The sequence below is a fragment of the Pseudophryne corroboree genome, chromosome 4 (assembly GCF_028390025.1).
Source record: "Pseudophryne corroboree isolate aPseCor3 chromosome 4, aPseCor3.hap2, whole genome shotgun sequence".
Taxonomy (NCBI): domain Eukaryota; kingdom Metazoa; phylum Chordata; class Amphibia; order Anura; family Myobatrachidae; genus Pseudophryne; species Pseudophryne corroboree.
Window position 1 is genome coordinate 576,878,420 of NC_086447.1, and position 21,955 is coordinate 576,900,374.

General features: G+C 43.3%; 1 protein-coding gene across 4 annotated transcripts in view; it reads left to right on the forward strand.

Moving 5' to 3' along the window:
• HIVEP2 (HIVEP zinc finger 2) overlaps positions 1-21,955 on the forward strand; it is a 356,839-nt gene that overhangs the window by 68,556 nt on the left and 266,328 nt on the right. For 3 of the 4 annotated variants that reach the window (XM_063917491.1, XM_063917490.1, XM_063917492.1), the window contains exon 2: positions 6,882-7,014. The gene's annotated coding sequence lies outside the window, so the exon portion shown is untranslated. Of the gene's footprint in view, positions 1-6,757; positions 6,803-6,881; positions 7,015-21,955 lie in introns of those variants that run through there. The other variant, XM_063917493.1, reaches the window with a different exon arrangement.

The following is a 21,955-nucleotide window of genomic DNA, read 5'->3' on the forward strand; positions in this document are numbered from 1 at the left end:
CGGGTCCCTGCTGCGCATGCGCTGGCGCCGTAGTGCGCATGCTGGTCGGCCGAAGGCCATAGCAGGACAGCGATCGCCTCTGCCTGATTGACAGGCAGAGGTGATTGATGGGCGGGAGGGGGCGAAACGGCGGTGCCGTTTTGTAGGCGCGGTCCAGCCAACACAGGCATGGCCGGACCGAACGGGGTGTGGGCCGCAGCGGCTGCGTGACGTCATACGCAGCCGCTGCGGGCCAGGGAGCGAGCAGCCGATGTGCAATGCCTTTGCACTTCTGCGAGGGGGGCCGGACTGACATGCAGGGCGGACTAGCCCCATGCTGGGCGTCCCCCGCATGTCAGGAAAGCGGCTCGTAGCTGTGCTAAATTTAGCACAGCTACTATCAACTCGGATTGAACCCCTATGTGCTCAGACTTATGTGGAGTGCCTGAGAGAGGGGGGGCCTAAAGGACTTTTCCGGTTCTGACAGGTGTTTCTTAGTTCCTTATTGCCTCAATAAACGGTGATATTAAATTTTAATTATCTGGTCTAAAACCCGATAATTAATAAATATGCACCATAGTGTGAAATGGTTAGGGTGAGAAGGCTGTCAAGATGCTTGCTCTGACTTTTGCCCTGATTGGTCCAAGGTAATCTTTTTTTTACTGACTGGCGACAGTAAAAGGTAACAACAAAAAACAAAAAAAAAAGAGTGTCAAAACAGCTGGTACTTTGTGATGTACCCTGAGATTTTCCTGGTACCAGTGCTTATGCACACAGTCACATAGTACATTTAGTAGATCAATATTTGTTCCTTATGCATGACTGGAACTTATGTTTTTTATTTATACTTTTAGTTCTACTTGTTTGAAGAAAGAATAAACGCTTTAAAGAGCATTTTTTTCTAAATATCTGGTCATATCTTAAAGTGTATATACTGTATACCGTATCATTCGTATAGAGGGTTGCACATATGAAAATAAGCTTACAGGCTAAATCCTGCTCAAAAAATCATGTCTATTGAAGAGAGGCCTGAAGAAGATATTGGATCCAGTAGACAAGCCACCACCTATAGTTACTGGTAAAGTTTGTACAGCCATATATTAGGATTCCAAGTGGATAGACAGTTCATTAATAAGGAATCTATGTCTTACTATAATGAGCTTGTAATCTATATATTAATTCTATAAGGAATTTTACTGTGAAACCTATTTTGAAAGAATGGCTGCATGTAAAAATATGATTAAGGTATCAAAATAAAGGTCTTACCATGTAGTTGTGCCTTCCAAAGTGAATAATTAGATTGGAGCAACGGTTCGGGTGTTGCGGAGCAGCAAAGTTCCAGTGTAAAGTCTGTGGGAGAAGCGTGCATGAGCAATGTAATCATTTACACTACTGCTAGATCCGAAATATCCACTTCATTTGTTGACCCTGCAAAAGGGATCATTGCCCTTACCTACATACGGTGGTCAGTTTAGTGTCAGACTTGGTGTGTGCATGGCGTTCTGTGATCAGTCCTAAAGTAAGTAAATACTTTATTGCAGTGGTTCCCAAACTATTTGGAATCATGGCACCCAAGAGAATCAGAATTTTATTCATGGCACCCATAGGCCAAAAGTTTCTTGATAAAATTAGAAAAAATATTAAATTAAGTAAATTGTGATTATATGTCATCCTTAGGTTCAATTGTGTGGTGAGAGACAGTATTTGCTTCTGTTTGTCCATGTCTTTTGTGATTGACAGCCACCAGCACTGGTTTTGCCTATTATATTGACCATAAATTAACAAGGTCCTGGACCACCAACCCAGGGCACCCCTGCAAGTGTCCCAAGGCACCCCAGGGTGCCACGGCACACAGTTTGAGAACCACTGCTTTATTGCATAATCAGAATGTCTACCACACAGATGGCACTCGATATCCCGGCTGTCAGGATCCCGGCTCACAGCATACCGTTGCCGAGATCCTGACCGCTGGGATACCGGCAACTATTTTCCCTCTTGGGGTGTCCACAACACCCCTGGAGGGAGAATAAATAGCACCGTGCCCGCCGCGTGGTGAGCGCAGTGAGCCCGCAAGGGGCTCTTATGCACTCTCCCCACTGCCTGCATTCCGGCGGTCAGGATCCCGGCGCCGGTATGCTGGGTGCTGGATTCCCAACTGTCGGCCAAGCATAGTAGACTCCTCCCACACAGTAAAAAAACACACAAAAAACAGAGAACGTAAGAGCCTTAATGGAAGGCATGAACGATCAATGTGTAGCAACTATATGTCTCAGACAAGAGAATGAAAAATATTGGCAACGCGAAACTCATTACAACAACAATTACAACCAAAGCAAGAGGCACAGACTGTCCAGCCATTAGCCATCAACCTCTAGACAGCCAACCAAATGCAGGCATTGATGGTAAACCTTGAAATCTCCAATTTGAACAGTGTGTTATAAATGTGTGTATCAGTATGGTAGCGTCTAGTTTCTCTTCGTGGAGAGGACCTTTCCCATAACCCCCTGGGTCCATGTCACAAACTATTTGGAATAGTAACCTGTGCTGAGCGAAGCGAGACACCGAGCCCGAAGCATGGCGAGCGTCCAAATGGTGTATAGAAAACAAAAAATAACCTTAAACGAACAGAGAACGGAGAAAACATTTCGGTGCTGTAAGGGCGGAAGTTCTCTCCTGCCCTTCCGTGCTGTCACTTCCAGGTCCTGATCACGAAGTTAACATAGACACAACCATATCAGTATGGGGTCCAAAAAGAACATTTGTATTTTAGAGATGGAGATTATATAGCTCTGAGTATTGATATCTAGTGATAATGTAGATGTACCTGCATTTACAGTTTACTTGATACGCAGTAATTCCAGTGATTATATGTACATAATAAACCATCCTTTCGTTTGGATAAATGTTAATGTGTACTGTAGGCAGAACATGTCTACAGTACATACTGTATTTGAAATGCTTCATAAGATAACACGTATATGACATATATTTTAGGGACACTTTGCAGAACGCTTTGCTTTATACAGTACAAGTTGCATTTTCTGCCAAATGACATGCAGATTGGCAAAGTGCATGCTATAAAGCAAAAAGAATCTTTTTAGCACTGTGCTTTCTTTTTCTGAGTCCTCCACTTTTCCCTTTCCACGGTTCCTGTTGCCTTGTGCCACGATTTAAGGCTGTGACGCGTCCCCGGCCATAACCAGCCTCGGCCACACCTGTGTCAGTCATTAGTAAAAGTATGAAAGTGCCGTAAGAGGAAATGTGAAACAGGTTTGCCAAGAACTGAAGAGGTAATTTATGCTGCAGTACAATATGTCTTTTTATGAGAGAAGTGCGGTTTTTAGAGAGGCATGTGCTTTCCTTGCACACAATGGTGTCATTATCTGCAGTATCTTTATTTCTTCATCCAAGGGGCAATGACTGGAAAATCCCTAATCCATTACATAACATAGAGTCAACAATAGGGAACACAAGGCTAATGGTAAAAGGTAACAGTGAGGGCAGTCCCCTTGCTTCCGTTGGCTTCTGCTTTCACTTCTGGACAGTCCTCATTTACTTTTAAATATTTAAAGGAAACTCTCACTTTTGCAGTCCTTCCCCCCCCTCCCCTCCCCTTTGTCTCAAAACAAACTTCAGCTGACTACGACTGTGCCTTGCTATGGCGCAGAGTGCAAAGTGGCTTTAACCATCGGAGTCCTAGGGCGCAGGTTACAGTGCCTTAGCAGAAAGAAATTACAGGCCCTTAGGGGTCTATTTACTAAGCCTCGGATGGAGATAAAGTAGCTGGAGATAACGCACCAGCCATTTGGCTCCTAATGCCATGTCACAGGCTGGGTTTGAAAAATGACAATTAGGAGCTGATTGGCTGGTGTTTTATCTCCAGCGACTTTATCTCCATCCAAGGCTTAGTAAATAGACCCCTAGTCCCTGCAGGGCCCCTCGACTTCAGCCTTGTCAGCCTTATGGTTAATACGGCCCTGATTAGTGCTACTACAAACACATGTTTATAAAATACATATATGGTGTGCTTATTATCCCTGCAAATTCCTTTGTTGTTGTGAACAGGGCCGTAACTAGGGGTGTGCAAGGGTTGTTGTCACGCAGGCCCCGGAGCTGGTGCAGTCTTGCTGGTTTAATCTTTAGGATGGTCCGAGCAGTGCTGTACTTCCAAGAGCCAGCAGCTCCGCCCTCCTGGGCATGACATTATATCATCACGGATTTAGGGCTGGACCCAACACAGTGCATACGGGTGTCCTGTTATGGCACTAATTGCAAAACAATAAGTTACTGTTTGAACACATTATAGAATCTAAAAAAGAAATGATTAGTTTATTCTGATATTTAGTTTGTGTAGAGCAGGGGTGATCAGAGCTTGCACTTGAGGTCAAGGTTCAGTGTGCTGAACAACCGTCTACAAAGCACAAATGCTTTTGATTACAGGTGCAAGTTAGTATGGTGTTATTAGAAACAATGAGCTCTATTATCTATTCCCTATACGCAATTCAATATTTCAATATTTTATGGGGATATATATATATATATATATATATATAGTATATATATATATACACACTCGGTATATATTTTGCACCAAACTAATTATGGTCCATTTTAAGGACTTTTGACCATTGACTCCACTGATTCATCTCTATGGTCTAGTTTAGCCCCTCTAAATTACCAGTAGTGCTATTACTTCCAGACCAATTGTGATTTCTCCTCACCATTTGAGGACCTTTTGTACTCTATATGGATGGTGCTTTCAACAGAGCTTTCTCTTTAAAGTGATTTCCCCTGATGAAGTCCGTATAAGGACGAAACACGTTGGGCACAGAGAGTAATTCTCTTCTTATGAACGTCAGCACCCCCAAAATCTGTCAGTTATAAAGGGGTCTGTCTATTTTATCTATTTGTTATGAATGTATTATGAATGATCAAATTGAATTGTACAATAAACTTTATTGTCGTCATTGTATTCAGTTGCTGATAGAATATTGAATTGTAATTAGACATCAATGTGCGTCCTCTGAATTTGTTTTATTTAACACATATATATATATATTAGAGATGAGCGGATTCGGTTTTACTCGGTTTTACTCGGTTCTCAAAACCGAATCTTATTGGCTCACGGATGTCACATGTTTTGGATAGCCAATAAGATTCGGTTTTGAGAACCGAGTAAAACCGAGTAAAACCGAATCCGCTCATCTCTAATATATATATATATATATAAAATGCAGACACAGGCTCTTCTATATTCCAATTCCTCAATTTTTGTCTGTAGTCCCATGAGCCTGTTTTTCGGTTGTGTTTCAATTTTCTGTTTTTTAGTTTATTAATGTGTCAATATTTGAGCAAATGTCCTAAAGATTATGTTCTACTATTGTAGCTATACCCATGATGAAGTCTTGGCACGAGATAAAACGCGTTGGGTAATCTGTCTTTTTGATGTGACCTCCAATCTACACTTATAGAAGGAAGAGATTGTAAAATAAATATCTGCTCACTTGTGCCTATCTTGACCCCGATTACATGTTGGTAGGGGGCGGATTTACCAAAGAGTATTCTGTATATGGACACTGATGTCGCCTTTATGAATTTAAAAAATAATAAATAATTTGTATTGGAACCTACTGATTACTTCTACATCTTATGAAATGTTATATTTTATCATTGGTTAATTCTAGTGAATGATGTGATTAAATTCAGTTTTTTAAAATAATTCTTGGGCGCCAATTACACACACACACACACACACACACACACACACACACACACACACACACACACACACACACACACACACACACACGCGCAGGCCTTCAATATTCTGCACATGGTTGGGCTATACTTCACAGTGTGGAAAAGTATAAACGTTTATGATATAATAGGTGATAGTGTCTAGGTCGACATGTGAAAAGGTCGACACATTAAAAATCTTGGCATGTAAATGGTCGACACATGATAAGATCAACATGAATTTTTCATGGTTTTTTTGTGTGTCAATTTTTAGTTTCCAGCACATGGATCCCCAATTAGTGTAATGCGTCCCCTTGAATGGCTCACAATGCTTCGGGCAAAGTGCATCGCTCCGCTACCGCTGCGCTCAGCACAGATTACCCAATTGTAGTCCATGTGTATGGTAAAGTATGAAAAATGTAAAAAATAAAAAGCGAATGTTGACCCATATGCTGTGTCGACTATTATCATGTCGACCTTTTGACCATGTTGACCATATGAATATAGACCATTTGGTGTCGACCTATCATCCGGATACAAGCATAAACTGGGCTGTTATTAGTATTATTGAACCATGTATTAAAAGCATCGTGCGTAATCCTGATTAATTTTCTCTTTTCAAATGCGTGATGGGAAATGAGCTCCAAAAAATAAGCAATGGGTCCATCATCATCTGTAAATAAACCCCATCACTAGACTTCCGACATAGGAAGTTGTCTAATACAGTGCCTGTTAGAACTCCAGGCAGTGTGATGTGGATGGAGCCTGCACAGTTTACCATAAGTGGGGCTTAGAGACTCCCAGTATAGGTACCCTATATTATATTCCATAATGTCACTGTACAAGTGGACGTTGACTGTTGCTTCAAATCATAATCTGTGTAGTTCTACGTATGATAATTCTATTGCCTGGAACAGCAGATTGAGCCTGACAGATCTAGTTAATGATACGGTTATTCCTGGCTTGCTGTGTATGGGGGAGGAAATAGACTGTCCTTGTAAAGCTGCAAAGTTGCATAGTGATGAGCAGTTCCACTGATAAGGAATGAGTGTGAACCCAAACGGAGTAGAACCACTGCTTATAGCAAGTAGGACTTCTTTGGAATATATATTTTTACATTCTTGTGGCTTTTAAATTCCAGTTACCAATGTATGTTTTCTTTTCAGCTGCCTGTGCATTTCATGGAAATATAAAGGACACAGCCCTCAGACATCACGGTTGGTTGTTCCAGTGACATGACCTGCAAGATTAGTTGTCTTCTTAGACATCCTGAGACAGAAGAATACCGTAACTAAACCTGTAAGTTCATTTTAGCGAAATCTGATTTACTCTGAGCTATAATTGGTGCTGCTAAAACTAACCATATTCTCAGAATAGAAAAGGATGATAGATATTGGTATTGTTGCAAGGATGGGCGGTCAGCAGCACTCCAGCTGTTCCTGAGCTTCAGGAGCAACAGATGGAGTGTTACGAGCATTCCATCACAGCTTTAAAGAGACACTAGCGCAAATTCAGTTTGTATGAACAATATCTTGGAGCATTTTTATACCTTTATGTGACCTTGAAATTGCAGTTCTCAGAAGGCTGGCATACTCATTACACATTTCATTGTTTAACTCCTGAGACAAGTGACGTTACAAGGTATATTGACTTCTCACAAGCAGGGATCTGCGACTTGATGACCAAGTACGAACTTTTAAAAATAAAAATCTATTTAAAAAAAAAAAGTTTGTAAAGGAGCTTTCATTTTGTACAAATCCTGCTGCTTAGATGGGCTCCTGTCATATATTACTGGGGTTCCTTACAGCGCATTACATGCAGTAAGTTGCACGTCTGCCTGACTGCATGGATTGGACTATGACAGACATCTTTTAGCTATCAGTCGGCAATTTAGAAATACTCTTTGTGAGTAAGAGCTTATATTTAAAGTAATATATCAAGTTATATATTAATATTGAACTCTATAGAAATAAATTGTATGTTCTGCTTTTCTGAGAGATGTTAATTGGTGAAATTAATCTGGCCAAGCAGTATACAATTATATGGGTGATCCACCAGATATCAGCATTTATTAATGCTTGAATAAAATCCCAAAGGCCTTTGCGATGATAGGACTTCCGTATTTATGACCCGGAGTCCTATCTGAGCATGCGTGGGCTGACACACATGCAGAGATTGGATCCTTCTCAGGAGGAGAATGGAAATGAAGCCTAAGGACAGGTTGCAATTTAGTGATTTTTCATTCTGAAACTGTACAAAGTGTTAATGCAGCTTTGGCTTATGTAACTTTTGCAAGTTGTTGACTCTCTGCAGTGTTGACCCACAAATTAACAATGGCAGTAATTGTACATGCAAAACACAACTAGTTATCTAGTTAATATTATTTTAAATATCAGGGTCTGCCGATTAGTAAATCTAGAACTTTGTCTTAGAACTAACTTCTAATAATTACTCTTTGAAGCTGAATTGAACCATAGGAAGGTATAAGTTCTGTGCTAGCTGAACATACAATCTCTACACCTTTATGCAATACTGTAGATCTCTAAAACTATCAAAGACGGTGTCATGAGAGGTATCCTGTTTTCCACAAGCAGTATGCATACGTATATCAAAGGGTCCATTAATGGAATCTACATATATCCTGTATTTCTATTTAAATATTTTTATACACTCGATTGACTAGTACAGCTCAAGTTTCTCTTTGTAGTAGAGCCAATTTTATTTTCCAGTTATATTGGCTAAGTGTTAGTCAGGTTACTGTGCTGTGACTGTGAAATGTATTACAGGTTGAGTATCCCTTAACCAAAATGCTTGGGACCAGAGGAATTTTGGATATGGGATTTTTCCGTATTTTGGAATTATTGCATACCATAATGAGATATCATAGTGATGGGACCTAAGTCTAAGCACAGAATACATTTATCTTTCATATACCCCTTATACACACAGCCTGAAGGTCATTTTAGCAAATATTTGTAATAAATTTGTGCATTAAACAAAGTGTGTGTACATTCACACAATTCATTTATGTTTCATATACACCTTATACACACAGCCTGAAGGTCATTTAATACAATATTTTTAATAATTTTGTGTATTAAACAAAGTTTGTGTACATTGAGCCATCAGAAAACAAAGGTTTCACTATCTCAGTCTCACTCAAAAAATTCCGTATTTCGGAATATTCCGTATTTCGGAATATTTGGATATGGGATACTCAACCTGCATACACCATGAGCAGTGTAAAATTGCATAAACCCGTGAGAACACAATAACTATTCTCGAATGGAAATATCACCTAATAGATAGGGTTTAGTTATGTTCGATACAGCAGCTTTTGCCTGTTACGTGTGTAACAGTTATTAGAAAATGTGCTGTTCAGAGAACACCCTTCAGTGGAGACATTCCGGTTGGTGAAGTTTTTGGAGTCTCTGGTTGGTGTTGCTACTGTGAGCTGAGAAGACAGAATTTACACTAGATTTCACTTGTTGCTAGTACTGATTGTGAGATGCACCCCGTTTATGGACATGGTGCAATTAATTTCTTTAAAGACATATAGAAAACCGTTCCTTATTAAGATATTATCTTTGAGAAACAGTGTTTACATTATGTTCAGGTTTCAGGTCTTTTCCTGTTCGGGTATATATAGTAGTGTAAGCAAAAGTAGTAGCAAAATAATAATAATATTAATTACAAATATTGATTAGAAAACAGTAGAGTGATTATGGTAAATTCAAAACAAATATAGGGGCAGATTTATCTTCAAGTGATAATCTTGGTTTCTCTCGTTGCAAATGATAGATGGTGCTCCAGCCAATCACCTCCTAATTGTCCATGTGTTTGAAAAATGATAGGAGCTGATTGGCTGGGGCACCATTAATCGTTCGCAACGAGGGAAAACAAGATTATCACTCGATTATAAATCTGCCCAGTAATTCTCAAAAACACTATTTTAATTTAAACATAGTTTTGAAACCACTTACTACTGTTAATCAAATAAATAACAATATTATAATTTATATTTATTTTGATGGTTTCCGAAAACTATGACTCAATTAGTGTATTATAATGTTTAAGACATGATTAGATGTTTTTTGAGCAGCAGCAAAAAAGAAAATAAATATCCACTTTTACATCTTACTATCATAAGTTTTAGTGAATCCTCCAGTAACTGTACCATATTTTGCCTGGTCACATGAATTTACTATAGTTACTAAAGTAGGGGCACTTCCGGTTTGGGAAGGTGTTTATTAACAATGGGGCATAGCTTTGTACCTTTAAGAATGCTGGATGGGACTGTCTTAGTGCAAAGAGAACAAAACCAAAGCATTTTGCAATGTACTTTGTAAATGAGGACAAACTTTTTCAGAAATGTATAATGCGTTAAAACAAGCTTTAAACTTCTCAACCAAACCAATCATGACAGGTGTCTCATTTTAGTCTTTGTTCATTCATACATTGTTCATTTTCTGGACTTCATCTGCTGACTTTGTTCGTGCAATATTTGGTTATTCTGCACTACTTGGGCGGGATGCGGACGTGCAGGATGCTGGCCGAACTTGGACGTCCGAGTTTGATCAGCATCCCACACATCTGCTGAACTCTGACCTCATTACATCCCACCCTTCTTGTTTATTGATTAAAAAAATACTATTACTTCTCCTACCCCTCCTAGCTCAGGCACTCGTACCATCACTACTCTCTCATCATCCCTGCCCTCAAAGTTAATCCCACCTCATCGCTACAGCAACCCTGATAATCTCATTCACATCTCTCCCACAGATTTATACCCCCTATCCTGTGCACTCTGGAATGCCAGATCTGTTTGTAACAAACTGGTCCCCACTCATGACCTTTTCATTTCCAAATCCCTACACCTACTAGCCATTACTGAAACTTGGATTACGCCCTCTGACACTACTTCTGCTGCTGCTCTCTCTGCTGGGGGCCTCACATTCACACACACACCCCGACCTGGGGGTCGCCATGGGGGTGGTGTCGGGGTCCTTTTACCTTCTAGTTACTCCTACCAACTCATACCACCAGAACCATCCCTTATATTCTCTACATTTGAGGTCCACGCCATACGCCTCTTCCAACCAGTCCATCTTAGAGTAGCTGTCATTTACCGCCCCCCTGGCACTGCTTCCAAATTCATCGACAACTTTGCTTCCTGGCTTCCCCACTTCCTCTCTTCTGACATTCCCACCATTATCCTAGGTGATTTCAACATCCCTATTGACATCCCCACACAATCCCCTGCGTCTAAACTCCTTAACCTCACCTCCTCACTTGGTCTCTCCCAGTGGACCTCCTCACCCTCCCATGTGAATGGGAGCTCACTGGATCTGGTCTTCACTCACCGCTGTGATATCTCTGATTTTTCCAACTCCCCATTTCCCCTCTCTGACCATCACCTGCTCTCCTTTAACCTATCTCTCTCTGCTTCCCCATCTCTACCTCCTAAGGCTACCATCACTAAGCGTAACATTGAAGCTATTGACACCACATTCCTTTCCTCCCTGTTTGACTCATTTCTCTCTCCTATTCTCTCTCTCTCATGCCCTGAACAAGCCACTTCCACATACAATGCTTCTCTTACTTCTGCTCTTGACTCTGTTGCTCCACCAACCACTATTCACCCTCGCAAATTAACACCTCAACCCTGGCACACCAAATGCACCAGATATCTGCAAAAATGCTCACGTACTGCTGAGCGACACTGGAGGAAATCACGCTCTAAGGCAGATTTCCTCCATTTCAAACTTATGCTCTCATCCTTCAGTGCTGCCCTTTCTCTTGCTAAACAGTCATACTTCAAGAACCTCATCTCCTCCCAGTCTTCCAACCCCCGGCGCCTCTTTGCCACTCTCAACTCACTCCTCTGCCCACCTCCACCTCGTCTCCCTTCCTCACTCTCTGCTCTTGACTTTGCCACTTACTTCACATCCAAAATTGACTCCATACGTCAGGACATCACATCACACCAGACCATCAGTAACCAGCCTTCTCCCATCCCTTACCAACCCTCCCCATCCCTCGCACCAACTCTGTCATCTTTCTCCCATGCATCTGGAGAGGAAGTCATGGACCTCATTCGTTCCTGTCCCCTCACCACCTCCCCACTTGACCCTATCCCCTCCCGCCTCCTCCGCTGCCTCTCTTCTTCTGCTTGTTCCCATCTTTCCCACCTTCTCAATCTCTCCCTCTCATCAGGCACTGTCCCCTCTGCCTTCAAGCACGCACTCATCTCTCCTATTCTTAAAAAACCTACCCTTGATCCAAACACTCTCTCCAACTACCGACCCATCTCTCTCCTCCCTTTTGCCTCCAAACTCCTTGAGCGTATTGTCTACAACCGCCTTACTTCCTTTCTTTCCTCACACTCACTACTTGACCCATTCCAGTCTGGCTTCCGTCCTCTCCACTCCACTGAAACTGCCCTTACAAAAGTATGCAATGACCTCCATGCTGCTAAATCTAAGGGACACTACTCTCTACTTATTCTACTTGATCTCTCTGCTGCTTTTGACACTGTGGACCATCCTCTCCTACTGCAAATCCTTCACTCCATTGGTCTGCGTGACACTGCCCTCTCTTGGTTGTCGTCCTACCTTTCTGACCGTTCATTCTCTGTCTCCTCTCATGACTCCACCTCCCCCTCACTTCCACTAACTGTAGGGGTACCCCAAGGTTCTGTCCTTGGTCCTCTTCTCTTCTCTCTCTATACGTCCTCACTAGGTAAGCTCATTAGTTCTTTTGGTTTCCAATATCATCCCTATGCTGATGACACTCAAATCTATCTTTCCTCTCCAGACCTCTCCCCTACTCTCCTCACTCGTATCTCCAACTGTCTCTCTGCTATCTCTTCCTGGATGTCCCAGCGCTTTCTTAAACTTAACATGTCTAAGACCGAGCTGATCATCTTCCCTCCCTCCCGTATAACCTCACCTCCTACAATCTCATTATCTATTGATGGCACTACTATCTCCTCTACCCCACAAGTGCGCTGTCTTGGAGTAATCCTTGACTTCTCCCTCTCCTTCAAACCACACATTCAGCACCTCTCACAAACCTGCCGTTTTCATCTAAAAAATATTTCCAGGATCAGACCCTTTCTGACCCAGGATGCTACTAAGACTCTTATCCACTCACTGGTCATCTCCAGACTGGACTACTGTAATCTCCTCCTGACTGGCATTCCTGACAAATACCTCTCTCCACTCCAATCTATCCTCAATGCTGCTGCCCGGCTCATTTTCCTCACCAAACGCACTACATCCACCTCTCCTCTCTTACTAGACCTTCACTGGCTCCCCTTCCCTTTCAGAATCCATTTCAAGCTTCTCACACTTGCTTACAAAGCCCTCACCCACTCCTCTCCCATCTACATCTCTGATCTTATCTCGCTTTACACTCCCACCCGTCCTCTTCGCTCTGCTAATGCTCGCCAACTCTCCTGCCTACGGATTACTTCCTCCCACTCCTACCTCCAAGATTTTTCACGTGCTGCACCACTTCTCTGGAATTCCCTACCTCTCCCTCTCAGACTCTCCACCTCTCTACAAAACTTCAAACGGGCTCTCAAGACCCACTTCTTCACCAAACCCAGCCAAATCTCATCCTAACCCTCTGTTCTACACTCTCTATGTACCCCAATTGTGTCACCCCTGTCTGTCTACCCCTCCCCTTTAGAATGTAAGCTCTCACGAGCAGGGCCCTCCTCCCTCATGTGCTTACCCTTTTCTTACTTTAATAATCTTCAGCTGCACCAAATCCAGCAGTCTTCTGCCACCTGATACTTATTCCAGTGTCATCTGCTGATGTAGCTATGTTTATTTACCCTGTACTTGTCCTATATTGTAGCCAACTGTAAGTTGCTGTTTTCCTAGTTGATTATTTGTTTATGTACTCTGTAATTGGGCGCTGCGGAACCCTTGTGGCGCCATATAAATAAAGGATAATAATAATAATAATAATAATTACTTCAACTCTTAGTTTTAAGTAACTTCATATTTCTGCATAATGGCTAGTAATCCAACTATTCAACACTAACGACGGGATGTAATGCTGCCTGAGTCCAGCGGCTGTGCAGGATGCCGGCCGAACTTGGAAGTTTTTTTAAAGGGGCAATCACATTGCAAAACCATGCCTTGTAAGTAATTGCCCCTTTAAAAAAATGTCCGAGTTCGGCTGTCATCCCGTGCGGCCACCGGATTTGGGCGGCATTACATCCTGCCGCAAACATTAACTACCATATAATCTAATACATAGTTTGAGGTTTTTATTTATAAATATATTTTCAATCCGTTGACATACAAACAAGCAGGTGTTGCTCGACATTCTATACACATTGTATACGTTAGTTTGCTATTTGTTTATATTTTTTATATTTTATAGTCAGGTTGAACAGCATTGACCAGGACATTCTCTAGTGGAGATATATCAAACCTTCACGAGAGATAAAGTGAAGTTGCGATCCGTTTCTATCTATCATTTATCTAGCACAATCTATAATGTGACAGAAGCTGATTGGTTGGGCAACTTCTCCACTTTATCACTCTCAAAGGCTTGATACATCTCCTCCATTGTGTTGAACAAAACAGTAGTGTTTGGTAGGTCAGATTGCTTGCAAATTAATGAAAGTTATTTTGAGGTACATGACCAATGTACAATACTAACCTTGCCTAATCATTAGTAAACGTATGAAATAATGCTGCATTTAGAAGTAAATGGAACCACTGATACGCTTATATGACAGCCGCCTTATGCTGACAAATCTGTAGGTGCTTTGATTTAAGTGTAGATTTGGAAATAGAACATCAGGTATCGCAGAAACACCTGCCAAAGTGTCATACACAGCCTCACATATTTTATCTTACAGGTGAAATGTAATACTTATTTCAGGACTTGACTGATGTGGCCTCTTCAGCTTAGAGCACAGGTTCTCAAACTCGGTCCTCAGGACCCCACACAGTGCATGTTTTGCAGGTAACCCAGCAGGTGCACAGGTGTATTCATTACTCACTGACACATTGTAAAGTATCCACAGGTGGAACTAATTATTTCACTTGTGATTCTGTGAGGAGACCTGGAAAACATGCACTGTGTTGGGTCCTTTGGACCGAGTTTGAGAACCTATGGCTTAGAGCAGGGGTGGCCAAACAGTCAATCGCGATCAACTGGTCGATCGCGGACATGCGACCAGTTGATCGCGATCCGCCGCCCAGCCACCCGAAGCCGCACCTCTCCTGCCTGCCGCTCTGCCTCCTCAGTCTGGTCTGCGGCAGTGACGGCCGAGTGTATAGCTCAAATCAGGTGCCGGTTTGTTAGCCAATGAGAGCTCGCGGACCGGCGCCTGATTTGAGCTATACACGCTGCCGTCACCGCTGGAGATTAGACTGAGAAGCAGGGCTGCGCTCTCCACTCCGGTGAGCTCTACTATGGGGGCATATCTGGCATTGTGGGCACATGGCTCAGTGGGGGCATATCTGGCAATGTGGGGCATATCTGGCACTGTGGGGTCATATGTGGCACTGGGGGCATATCTGGCTCTGCGGGCACATGGCACTGTGGGGGCATATCTGGCACTGTGGGGGCATATCTGGCACTGTGGGCACATGGCACTGTGGGGGCATATCTGTAATCTGGCGCTGTGGGGGCATATCTGGCACTGTGGGGGCATATCTGTATCTGGCACTGTGGGGGCATATCTGGCACTGTGGGGGCATATCTGGCACTGTGGGGGCATATCTGGCACTGTGGGCACATGGCACTGTGAGGGCATATCTGGCACTGTGGGCACATGGCACTGTGGGGGCATATCTGGCACTGTGGGGGCATATCTGGCACTGTGGGGGCATATCTGTAATCTGGCACTGTGGGGGCATATCTGGCACTGTGGGCACATGGCACTGTGGGGGCATATTTGGCACTGTGGGGGCATATCTGGCACTGTGGGCACATGGCATTGTGGGGGCATATCTGTAATCTGGCGCTGTGGGGGCATATCTGGCACTGTGGGCACATGGCACTGTGGGCACATGGCACTGTGGGGGCATATCTGGCACTGTGGGCACATGGCACTGTGAGGGCATATCTGGCACTGTGGGGGCATATCTGGCAATGTGGGGGCATATCTGTAATCTGGCACTGTGGGGGCATATCTGGCACTGTGGGCACATGGCACTGTGGGGGCATATCTGTATCTGGCACTGTGGGGGCATATCTGGCACTGTGGGCACATGGCACTGTGGGGGCATATCTGTAATCTGACGCTGTGGGGGCATATCTGGCACTGTGGGCACATGGCACTGTGGGGGCATATCTGTATCTGGCACTGTGGGGGCATATCTGTCACTGTGGGGGCATATCTGGCACTGTGGGCACATGGCACTGTGAGGGCATATCTGGCACTGTGGGCACATGGCACTGCGGGGGCATATCTGGCACTGTGGGGGCATATCTGGCACTGTTGGGGCATATCTGTCACTGTGGGGGCATATCTGGCACTGTGAGGGCATATCTGGCACTGTGGGCACATGGCACTGTGGGGGCATATCTGGCACTGTGGGGGCATATCTGGCACTGTGGGCACATGGCACTGTGAGGGCATATCTGGCACTGTGGGCACATGGCACTGTGGGGGCATATCTGGCACTGTGGGGGCATATCTGGCACTGTGGGGGCATATCTGTCACTGTGGGGGCATATCTGGCACTGTGAGGGCATATCTGGCACTGTGGGCACATGGCACTGTGGGGGCATATCTGGCACTGTGGGGGCATATCTGGCACTGTGGGGGCATATCTGGCACTGTTGGGGCATATTTGTATCTGGCACTGTGGGGGCATATCTGGCACTGTGGGCACATGGCACTGTGGGTAATATCTGTAATCTGGCGCTGTGGGGGCATATCTGGCACTGTGGGCACATGGCACTGTGAGGGCATACCTGGCACTGTGGGCACATGGCACTGTGGGGGCATATCTGGCACTGTGGGGGCATATCTGTAATCTGGCACTGTGGGGGCATATCTGGCACTGTGGGCACATGGCACTGTGGGGGCATATCTGTATCTGGCACTGTGGGGGCATATCTGGCACTGTGGGCACATGGCACTGTGGGGGCATGTGTATCTGGCACTGTGGGGGCATATGTGTTTGAGGTTTTTACCTGTGGGGGCCAATGTGTTATTTCGTGTGAGGCAGTCATTACACTCTGTGCAGCAAGGCTACGTCCCTTTTTTTGTTATACCACGCCCAATTCCTGTTATACCATGCCCACTTTTTGTTATGCCACGCCCTTTTTTTGCGCCGCTATTATTCCTCCTAGGTAGATCACCAAAGCTTTTTAGCTTTCAAAGTAGATCGCCGACTCCAAAAGTCTGGCCGCCTCTGGCTTAGAGTCATTGGAAAGCTTGTCATTACTAGTTTTATATAACAGATATAATTATCCAAGTTTACACGTATGATGGTGCTTTTATTCCCCAAAATGTGTATACCAGGTTTCCCTCATTCAGCATCTTGATGGGTTCTTTCATTCTGTGTAGCTGATTTTTGCTGCAAAAATGTTTGCTGTGAAAGTGGAGATCTTCCTAAGTCACACACACTGTTTGTACTACATGAACAAAAATATGTAGACACCCCTTTTAATCAGTGTGTTTGGCCATTTGAGCCTCAGCCAGTGCTAACTAGTACACATCCATGTAATCTTATAGCCAAACATTAGCATTGCTAGAAGAGTGGAGGCAGAACTAGGGGAACCAGCTAAATAATGGCCAAGGTTTTGGAATGAGAAGTTCAACAAGCTGATATGGGTGCAATCTTCAGGTCTTCATATGTTCACATATTATGGCCATGTATAAAAATGTATCATATATTGAAATTAAACTGCCATAGATTACCACATATAATTGATCCACCGGGGTTATTCAATTGACCCCAAAGCCATCAGTCATCTGGGATTTTTTCCCCACCTCCTGATAACTCAGGGATTAATGGGTCCCATGACACTGTTAACACACAAATCTGTGAATTTTCCACGGAATCTGTGTGTAAACACCCAATAACCTGTGTTAATGCCTGTTAACATGGTACTTTAACGTGTGTTAACTAGACTATTTGGAGAAGTCAGGTGTCTAATTAAATAGCCTCAGGCATTAACTCCCGTTTTCAAACGCGGTACTGTACCACAAGTAATTGTTTCTTCCTCAAATAGGCCCTACACACTGGCCGATTTTTTGAAAGATATGAACGATCTCGTTCATAAATGAACGAGAACTCGTTCATATCTTTTAGTGTGGAGGCTCCAGCGATGAACGATGCGCGGCCCTGCGCTCGTTCATCGCTGGTCCCCCGTCGGCTGTGCATGCAGGCTAATATGGACGATCTCATCCATATTTGCCTGCACGTCTATGGAGCCGGGTGACGGGGGGAGTGAAGAAACTTCACTCCCCCCGTCACTGCCCCCCCGCCGCCGGGTCGCCCGTCGGCCGTATCGGCCGTCGGGCACCTCGGCGGCACATCGCCATATGTGTAGGGCCCATTAGAGTTCTAAAAGAGTAGGGAGGGGGTAAATACTGTATGTAGTTCAATGTGCTGCAGTGAGGTTCAAATATTAATGGGTTTATGATAACCAGCTCAGAGATTCTAGTCTAGTTTGGCAGCGAAAACTTTTTTTTTTTTGTAAGTTTCATCTTAAATAGACTAACATATTCAAAAAGCGGTATATATAGGGGGGAAATGCTATCCAATTAAATAGCCTTTTTCCCGCGCCAAAAAATCTGGATTCACATGCGGAAACCCACTGATTCCGCATAAACTGTGGAATCAGCATGGGGGGAGATGTTTTCCCACACGCGACCCGATTTTCTGGTGTTGTATGTGGACTTTTCCTCGACTCTTGTCCATTCCGACTCTGGGAAATCGCGATCGGGGCTGTGGGTACTCGCGTGTAGGGTAAACCCTGCTGATTGAATAGATCAGGCGCGACAATTAGCGGTGTGGCTATGTGAATTCCTCCCATAGATTCCACTAACATAACCTTCAATCATAAAACATCATTGCATAATTTCAGCATTATAATGTTATTCTCTAGTCCTGCTTAATAAAATTCTAATAATCACCTGACTATTCAGATATTTATAGTGGCAGGAATTATTTTCTGCATTAATAGCATTAAGGAATTCAGTAGAATCAAGTGTCAACAGAAGAATAAATGCATTGTTAAGGCGAAATTTATTAACAAAGTACCAATGTGCAATAACCTATAGCAAACTGTTACCAAATAGGTATCTGGTGGACAGTCTGATTGCTTTTGGTTACCACACTTTGGGGGATATCAATATCTCAAGGATGATTCAATTGTTATCGCACTCCCCCGCACCCGTGACCGCCGGCAGCTATTCAATTGTTTCTGCCTACGGGCATGCTTTCTTAATTTCTGCTTGCAGTCCCCCATGCTGGTGAGCAGAAATGTGGAAAAAGTGTCCAGTTTTGGTGCCCAAACAGCACTTTTCACATCCCGCCCAGTACTTTAGTGGGTTTAGCAATTTTACGCGGCTAAACTTTGCACTATTGTGCAATAAAACAATGGGCATCCAAAAAAATTGCATACCACACTGTAGACGGGGACAATGCATGTCCCTCCAAGCTTTGATAAATATCCTCCTTTATCACCCATAGGTGTATTTCAGGTGTCGTAAAGCTAAAAAACATTTTATTGTAATCTTAAATTTTTTTTATTTTTTTTAATGAGTCAGTATCATGCAAGAAATAAATATTGCTAAAATGGCATTTTACTTGATGTCTTTTTATTTTACATTTTTTAAATGTAATCCACAGTGCCTACAGGTTCATGAAAATAGTACAGAAATATTTGTAGTATATTGTAACGGATGTTAGCACACTTGTCTTGGAGCTATAATAACGTAGATCATCTATAAAACTTAAATTGGTTATTGACAATTAAAAAATGTGTCTCTTGTGAGGCACTGTCTGCTGCATAGTAACACCCTCCAGTACTACTTACAGTCAGGTGAGAGTCCCACCGTTACTTCAGTGTCACCACTAGAGCAGACACATTTGCTTTAGCCCTTCATTGTCTGGGAGAATAAAGCTAGAAAGTCATTCATGTAAAAGGGATATGTGTAATGAATAGCACCTGATACCTGTGGTGCCAGTCCAATGATACTATGTGTGTGTGTGTGTACATGTGGTAAGGAATATAGATTGTAAGCTCCACTGGCACAGGGACAGATGTGAATGGTCAAATATTCTCTGTAAAGCATTGTGGAATATGTGTGCGCTATATAAATAACTGGTAATACTATGTAAGAGACAAAGGGGGTGATTCCGAGTTGTTCGCTCGTTAGCTGCTTTTAGCAGCATTGCACACGCTAAGCCTACGCCTACTGGGAGTGTATCTTAGCTTAGCAGATTTGCTAATGAAGGGTTCGCTAATTTTCTCGTAACGATTACCCCGCAGTTTCTGAGTAGCTCCAGACTTACTCAACCATTGCGACCAGCTCAGTCCTTTTCGTTCCTGGTTTGACGTCACAAACACTTCCAGCGTTTGCCCAACCACTCCCCCGTTTCTCCAGCCACTCCTGCGTTTTGCAACTCGAACGCCTGTGTTTTTCCGCACACTCCCATAAAACGGCCAGTTTCCGCCCAGAAACACCCACTTCCTGTCAATCACACTACGATCAGCAGAGTGATGAAAAAACTTTTTTACGCCGTGAGTAAATTACCAAACTTTGGTGCTAATTTACTTGGCGCATGCGCAGTTTGCGACTAATCGCTCCTTAGCGAAAAAAAATAACGAGCGAACAACTCGGAATCACCCCCAAAGTCTAATGTTGGATATTCTCTTTACAAAGCTATTCAATTAATTGATAACTTATTCTTTGCCAGCTTTGACAAAACTAGTGCAACTTATAGATATAAAAGCCAATGCCTCATTGGTTACAGTTTGTTACAGCACAATGAGTTGCTTGTGATTTTATTAAAATTATATCCTTTGCACTGCTTAATAGTCATTTATCTTCAGTTTACAGTAATGAGACTATTTTAAAAAAGTGTCACATGACTAAATGAGAGACCATATTATAAAATTAATACCACATATGCATGTCATATGTCAAATATATTTTCAAATAAGTGACATGCTATGGAACTAGAATCCCATTTGCAAGCCTATATTGTGCCAACATAAACTGTCTCTGGCTACGAATCTCATTCCCAGTAGTGGGCACAAAGATTTTTTTGGCACCAGAAGGTATCTTATGACATGTCTCTGCTTAAAGGATTTAACCAGTAATCTTTTTCAAAGAAAACTGAGTCATTTTCCAGAATCAAAAGGGACAAATATTGTGCAGATTGTGACCTTAGAGTAAGCTAAAGATAATATGAAGTGTAAAAAAAAATTGCTCCGACGATGATTTCGGAAAATCCAGCCAAAACATACCGTAAGCAGACATGTCATTTCTGTCCCAGCTTCCATTGTTGTATGCCACTCGGACTGTAAGGAATGTAAGACTTACACTGTATATTACCCTGTGTAGCTAGGCCCAGGGCACAATACCTCTTCTAGTCCATATTAATGATTTCTGTATATTTTTGTGCATGCCCTCCAATAAATTGTAAAACCTGAATACATATCTTTTGTAGTACTACTGTGTATATAATAGAACAGTAGTGTTCACACTAGGCTGTTTTAGCAGGGCGCCGCGCCCTGCCCGATTTTTTAAGGGCAAAATCCGCCCTGCCCTTTCTGCGGCGCCTTCTAGAACAGCCGCTCGCTTCCTGCCCTCCCAGTGTGTAAAGATGCCATGCGCATGTGCGCGGAATCCATTCACGCTGTGAGAGAGAGCTTGGGGGAAGCTCAGCACCTCCGTAGGTGCTGGGCACGCCCCCAACAGTGATGCCGCCGGCTGCCCACGCCCCCTGTTTTATCGTCTGTGGGCTGAACTGCCAACTTTTATTACGTGAAATGATCACGCCCCCTATTTCTCTAACGTCCTAGTGGATGCTGGGGACTCCGTAAGGACCATGGGGATAGACGGGCTCCGCAGGAGACATGGGCACTTTAAGAAAGAATTTAGGTTCTGGTGTGCACTGGCTCCTTCCTCTATGCCCCTCCTCCAGACCTCAGTTTGATACCGTGCCCAGACGAGCTGGGTGCTTTTCAGTGAGCTCTCCTGAGTTTGCTGAGAGAAAGTATTTTGTTAGGTTTTTTA